The sequence below is a fragment of the Suncus etruscus genome, chromosome 1 (assembly GCF_024139225.1).
Source record: "Suncus etruscus isolate mSunEtr1 chromosome 1, mSunEtr1.pri.cur, whole genome shotgun sequence".
Taxonomy (NCBI): Eukaryota; Metazoa; Chordata; class Mammalia; order Eulipotyphla; family Soricidae; genus Suncus; species Suncus etruscus.
Genome location: NC_064848.1, coordinates 79,096,807 through 79,104,381, shown reverse-complemented (window position 1 = coordinate 79,104,381; position 7,575 = coordinate 79,096,807).

Here is a 7,575-nt window from a genome sequence, read left to right as displayed (position 1 = left end):
TTTGGGAACTACCTATATTTATTTAAACGTAAAGATCATATAAAATGGGTATTTAAAAGTGCTAGAAGTCTGCACTTATGAAAGTAACTCAGTAGAATTGATCTCCTGTGTTGCAAGAGTAAAGGGTTCTATCCTTGGCACTATTTTAAAAAGAGAGAAAGAGGGGCCAGAGTGATATTACAGCTAGAAGGTGTTTGCCTTGCACACAACCAACACAGGATGGACTCTGGTTCAAATCCTGGCATCCCTTATGGTCCCCAAAGCCTGCCAGGAGTGACTTCTGAGTGCAGAGTCAGGAGTCACCCCTGAGTGTTGCCGGTGTAACCCTAAGACCAAATAAAATACAATAAAATAAAATGTTGAAGATTAAGGACAATCCAGATAAATTAAACAGTTGCAGAGGTGGGTAAGATATTGTGGTAGCATGGTTGGGAAACTTGGTGATATCTCTATATAAGTGTAATTAAAAACATATCAAAAGTGACAAATAAATTATTTATTGGAAACATGAAAGAAAAATAGAATTGAGAATCCTTAGGACTCAAAGCAAAGATTCTTGCTTTTGAGCAATACTATTATAACATGTGTGATTTTGAAGGATCTTAGTTAAGATGAATGATACTAAATTTTTTACGTAAAGAGTGCATAGTGATAAGTTGGCTTGATGCTGGGTCTCACATGTGTTTCTTAAAATAGTTGACAGGCTCCTTTCTTCTCTTTTAATTTTTATTTTAGTTAGGCACTGTGATTAGTAGGGTTTCATATACAAAACATTCCAGCACTACACACTCTATCTCTGTCTACTTTCTTCCACACTTAGCCCAATTACCCTGTCCCTCCCCCTCTGTTTCCACAGTAGAAAATTATGGTCAGTTTTCTAGTGTGGAGCAGTTCTCAGTTTAGGTTATCTTTGAGCACTTGTTACTCTCTTCTACTATATATTTTTGTATCCCACATCTGAGAGGAATCATTCTGTGACTGTCCCTCTACTAACTTCATTTAGCATGACATTCTACATATCCATCTACATAGCATAAAATTGCATGATTTCATCTTTTTTGTAGTTTACTATTATTCTATTGTGTATATGTACCACAGTTTCTTTATACAGTCATTTGTTCTTAGCCAATTAATTTGTTTCCTGATTTTGGCTATTGTGAGTAGTGCTGCAATAAGCATAGGAGTGCAAATGTCTTTTCTGAATAGAATTTTTGGGCCATTTGGGTATAAGAAGTGGAATTGCTGGGTCATATGGAAGCTAACTTAATAGTATTTTGAGAAGTATTCATCTTATTTTCTCCAAAAGTTAGACCAATTGTTATTTTCCACCATCAGTTAATGAGGATCCTTTCCCCCCCCACCCCCGACAAAACCACACTGGTCATTTTTGTTTTGTTGTGACATGTACCAGTCTCACTGATGTGGAATACTATTTCATTGTTATTTTTTAATTAATTTTTTAAAATTTTGATCAAAGTGGATTACAAATCTTTCACAGTAATATTTTAGGTACATAGTGATATTGAATCAGGGGTGTTCCCACCACCAATATTGTCCTCCCTCTACCCCAGCATACATTCCATATCCCCCTCTTTTACTGCCCCGGCTGCTCGAATAGGTGGTCTGCTCTGTGTCTAGTATGTTGTAAATTGGGTAGCGATTCTGTTGTCATTGGCTTCGGATTTGGTGCTTAAGTTTGATTCTTTTTTTATTTTTACTTAAAGCTTATATGACTGTTTGGTCTTATTACTCTCCATTATTTCCCCCTTCATTAGTGGGGTGAAACAAGATGGTTCAAGTTGTGTGGTTCTGTTTGAAGGAAAGAGAAAATAATAATAATAAAATAAAATGGGGCAAAAATCAAACAAGCAAAAAAATAAAAGAAGTCCTTCTAGAGGCTATATCCATCATTTTAAGAGCAGGGAGGGAAAAGGAAGAAAAACATAACAACAATACAAAAAATAAATAGATAAATAAAATAAAAGATAAAAAAAATCAAACAAAAAACTCGAAAAGCACCAGAGCAATATAGACAGCAGCCATTTTCCTCATGATAAGTGATGCAGGTCATTTTTCCATATACCTTTTGACCATAGGTATATCTTCCTTGAACAGGTTTATGTTCCTCTCCTTCCTCCATTTTTTGATGGTGTTATTTCCTCCCCCCACTAATGTATATATCTTGTATATCAACCATTTATCAGATGAGTGGTGGGTAAATATTTTGTCTGCCCCAGTTGGTGGAATATTTTTTTTATTCTGGTTCTCATTTTCTTGTGGTGCTGAAGCTTCTTAGTTTGACATAGTTTCACTAATTTGTCTTTGTTTCAGTTTGTTTGGCCAATAAATCATTAAAGATGCCTGTAATTTTAATATTATGAAATATTCTACCTATGTTTTACTCAATGTAATTTATGGATTTAGGTCTGATATCAAGATCTTTAGCACAATTTGATTTAAATGTTATTCATAGTGTTATAGTGTTATTAGAAGTTTGAATTAATTTCTTTTGCATCTGACTGACCAGCTTTCTCAGCACCATTTGCTGAAGAGGCTTTCCATGATCTGCTTCATACTTTTGAGTACCTATTTTAAGAGTCTAGATTACTCATTTCAAATTCCTTGATAGTAATTGGCCCAGTCAGGTATTCTGATTTCCTTTTTAGTCAACCTTAAATGATTATAGGAATCCAGATATTTATCTATTTCTTCTAGATTCTCATTTTATGGAATAAAGATTTTTGAAGTAATTTCTTATGATTCTTTGAATTTTTTAATATAATTTTTATTTTGATCATAGTGGCTTACATATTATTGACAATAATATTTTAGGTACATATTTACATAAAATCAGGGGGGATTCCCATCACCAAATTGTCCTCCCTACACCTCCGTTTTTGTCCTACCTCCCATTTCCTATTCCCTCACCCCCAGGGCGGCTAGAATATGTGGTCCCCTCTGTATCTAACCTACTACTTAGTAGTCTTGCACCTGTTTGGTCTTGATGCCTCCCTTATTTCCCCCTCTAACTGGAGGCAGGACTAGCTAGTACAAGTTGCGTGGTTTTGCCTGAAGAAGAGAAAATAAATAAACTGGGTTAAGAGTCTAATACCCCGAATATGGGCGGAAATTCTTTGAATTTTTGTGGTATCTGTTACGATGTCAGACTTCTTTTTAATTAACTTGTTTACTTAAATATAAATTGCTATACAGGCTCAACACAATATAGTTGCTTTAATGGAAGATGAATAAAACAATTTAGTGTTTTAATTTAAAATTATTACTATTTCATTGTTTTCAAACTCAAGTCATTTTCTTAGGAAAATCTCTAAGAGGGATAATTTTGGAGTTGTAGGGAATGCTGTATTTCTGACATTTTTGACATACATTGCTTCTTTGATATTTTACCCAATCTCTCAGCAATTTGGAAATATGTATTCATGATAGCACTAATACTGGGTTCACTAAAAGATGGAATTTGTTAATATTGCAGATAAAATAAAATATTATTATTATAACTTGTATATTAGTATCTCATTACAAGGTTATTACCACACCCCTTCAATAGTAGACATTATTTCTTTTCATCTTTTCTATGAAGGGGTATCTTTTTTAAAATTGTTTTTCAAGAATTTTTTACAAAGTACCATTAGCTCTTTATATCAAACATTTAATAGGATATTTTGTCATTTTAGGATATATTACTATTTTGCTTATTTTCACCTGAATGAAAAATTTTGGGTTACATTTTTAAAATACTAACCAAAGATAGTATAAAAAAACCTAATCTCCATTTTTGCAACTTAATTTTATTGTTATTATTATTTTTAATATTTTTGATCATTTTATTTTGTTTGTTTTGGGGCCACACCTGGCGACGCTCAGGGATTACTCCTGGCTATGCACTTAGAAATCACTCCTGGCTTGGGGGACCACATGGGACGCCGGGGATTGAACCGTGGGATTGAACCGCGGGATTGATCCTCGGTCTGTCCTAGGTTAGTGAGTACAGGGCAAACACCCTACTGCTTGCACTACCAGTCCAACCTCTATTTTTAAATTTTAGGTCACAAATAGCAGTGCTGAAAGCAACTTATAACTCAGTAGTTTGATGATGCTTGGGCTTCCAGATAGTGCTTGGGGACCATTTGGTGCTAACATTGAACTGAAATTGGCTTGCAAAGCAAGTACTTTACCTCTTGTACTATCTTCTAAGCTCCACTTTTGAAACTTTAAAATGAGTGCAACTTCAGACTTATTCTCTATTCTACTTTGCTAGTGAATACTGAGGAGAGTATAGGATTTAAAATTTGAATTTAATAGATAATTGGCAGTTTTATTTATAATAATAAATAATACTGTGCTGGTTAAGTCTTTTACAACTGAGTCTCCTTATAGGCCTAATTACCTTCTGTGGTACAAATACTTCAAGTCTGACTAATTTCCAGCTCTCCTTGTGGCCTCTTGAAAACTGATATTGAAGTGATGCAGGATTCTAAAAATGCCACCTGGATCATCTGAGAGGTTAAATTCTTTTGTACATTATTTCCTTCTTAGATATATTTCATAATTTTTGATTGCTGAGATGTAAATATTTGTGTTATAAAACGTCCTACTCGCCTAATTACTTGTCCAAATGAACTTTTCTTTACAACATTTCCATTTAGGTTGATATATCATGGTCAATTTTATGAATCTTTGAATTATCAAGGTAGTAATGAAATATTTTAATTCAGATATATTTTATAGCATCTCAAGAAAGACAAATTGAGGTAATATAATGTTAAGATTATGAATTATCAATTAAAACAAAACAAAACAATGAGGGGTCAGAGTGATAAAACAGCAAGTAGGGAATTTACCTTGCATATAGCTTACCCTGGTTCGATCCCTGACATCTCATATGCTCATTCCAACCTACCAGGAGTGATTCCTCAGTGCAGAGCCAAGAGTAACTCCTGAGAACTGTCATGTGTATCCCCCCAAAAAACTCTAATGTTTTACCAAAATTATAATTTATTTAAAAAAAAGGTTAAGGACCTTATGAATAATTATCTTCAAATGACTGATATGGCTAAATACTTAACTTCCACATATAATTTTACTTTTTTGTTTGTTTTGGTTTTGGCTCTGCACTCCGGTATCACTCCTAGCTGGCTTGGGGGATAGTTGGATTAAATCTGGATCAGCGGCATACATACTCTGTGCTATCTCACTAGCCCACAATGCCTTCATATTTATATAGAGTAAGAACAATAAAAAATAAACCTGAAAGAGAAGAGGTTTACTTTAAGGAAAGACTATTTATTTGGTTGCAAAGTATTAGGCAAAACATGGAGAATATGGAAAACACAAAAGTTGCTGAGTATAAAATGTTTGCTCTCCTGGAAGGTGGTGAACCCAATGATTCTGGAAGGAAATCTTCAAGATGGGAACATAGTGACTGGAAAATTTATTTGGTTGCTTTAACAGATCAGCTTCACTCTGGCTGAAGATTCACATTTCCCATTTGTGTCTTGTCTTCAAAAATAAAAAAGAGGAAACCACCATGAGGACATGTGGCACTATAAATCATCCCGAGTCTTGTTAGAAAATGAGTAAGGTTCTAAACAGTTTCCAAAGGTCCTGACAAACCCTTTTTACTCACCTTGTGAAGAACCATAAAAGTAAGAAAACAAAAGGATTTTTTTCTTTCCATACACCAGTCATCAGCAGTGTTCTCTTTGGGCTCCTGGCATCTGGGCCCAGTTGCTGGGTTACAGACAAATATAATCAAAACAAATACTAAAAGGTACTCTTTTGGCTCTTAACATGTTGGAAAGGTCTTCTGCCTTCCATCCTCTGTGCTCGCCAATTCATAATGCAAGAGTGTATTTCTCATTTGTTGTCTTCCTTTTCTTTCTGAAAAACAACTCCAGATTATAAACTCGTGGAGTTGAAACCCTTCATTATGAGGCTATTAGAACTTTAGACCTTTTCTCCAACTTCCTGTTGAACAGTACCAGAATTTAACCTGAATGTTTCCATCCACTGTTCCTTCTGAGAAAGATAATGTTTAGAGGTTCTTCCACTGAAACATTAACCCTTTGTTCCCTACTTTATCTACTTATCAAGGACAGATGGCTGAGGAAACAAATGGTATTTTCCACTTAGGCCTGCAGTGCCAGATTCAGTGATGAACTTCCTGCTTCTCAGCACTTGTGATGTGTTAGACTATATTTGAACTTGGACAGGAAAGCTACAGGCATGTTTAGAAGTTGGGGAAATAAGATCTATGGCAAAAGTAAACCCGTTGGCCAATTTGTCCAGAGCATTTGATTAAGACCCAGGAGGTGCCAATCTCCTTTATAGAATCAGGGCTTTCCAGCATAGCCTATGAGGTAAAGGAAGTAGTAGGAGAATTTTGAGAAGAGTGAGAAGACATTGTTAGAAATTCACCAAATTTTAAAGTGGTATTATTCAGAGGCTGGCAACCAGTTGTTTCACAACTCTGTTAAGGTTAGATCCTGGGGAAATAATAGGTTACTATTTATTTTTAAGGAAGAACTTCTCCAGCAATATAACTTGTTGACAATTTTGATGCGCTTCTTAGCAAGATATCTACATTTCTTTTCTAAAACTTAGACTAAAATGATTAGGTTTTGAGTGCATGGATATGAATAACTATGTATCTAGCTAAAGACCAGAACTGGATTGACACTGGTATAAGGAACTAATAAACATGACTGATTTTAGCAAATATTCACTGTATTTCTGGAAAAGTCAGAAGTCAGAGTTTTCATCCTGGCAATTTGCAAAACTTGAGCCAAAGAAAACTCAGGCCAAAAATCTTTCCAGTGTCAACCAAAATACAAGTGTATAACTAAACATGTATTTTTCAAAGATAATATTGTGTTTTATTAAAAGTTTGAAAACTTTTGTCCTAGTGACTTAACAGTATCATTTCCACAGTTGGTGGACAGTAGTTTTGTTATTATTGTAGTTACTATTCATTGAGATTATGCTATGCCTGGCATTGGAATCAGAGCTTTATATACGTTGCATGTATTTTATTACTTGCATTTGTTATATAAGAAATATATTACTATTTTTTGTTTGTTTGGAGTCATTCTAGGTGATGCTCAGGTGTGACTCCTATCTTTATGTTTAGATATTGCTCCTATTTGGACTCAGGGCAATAATGAGATGCTTGCAATCTCAGATAGATCATGTACAAGGCAAGTGCCCAACCTGCTGTACTATCTCTCCAACTCTAGTAGTAATACTATTTTTATTTACTAAATTATGAAACAGACCAGATAGTTTCTGTAACATCTTGTCCAATTGCAGTAACCAGTTACCAAATGGTGGTAAATTCAGAGTTAAAATCTTGGACTCTCTTTTATTTTTCTTAAACTCCATAGATGAGTGAGACTATTCTTTGTCTATCTCTCTCCCTCTTATTTATTTCACTCAGTATAATATATTCCATGTACATCCATGTATAGAAAAATTTCATGACTTTATCTATCCTGACAGCTGCATAATATTCCATTGTGTATATGTACCATTCATATACCAGATGAATGCACCATT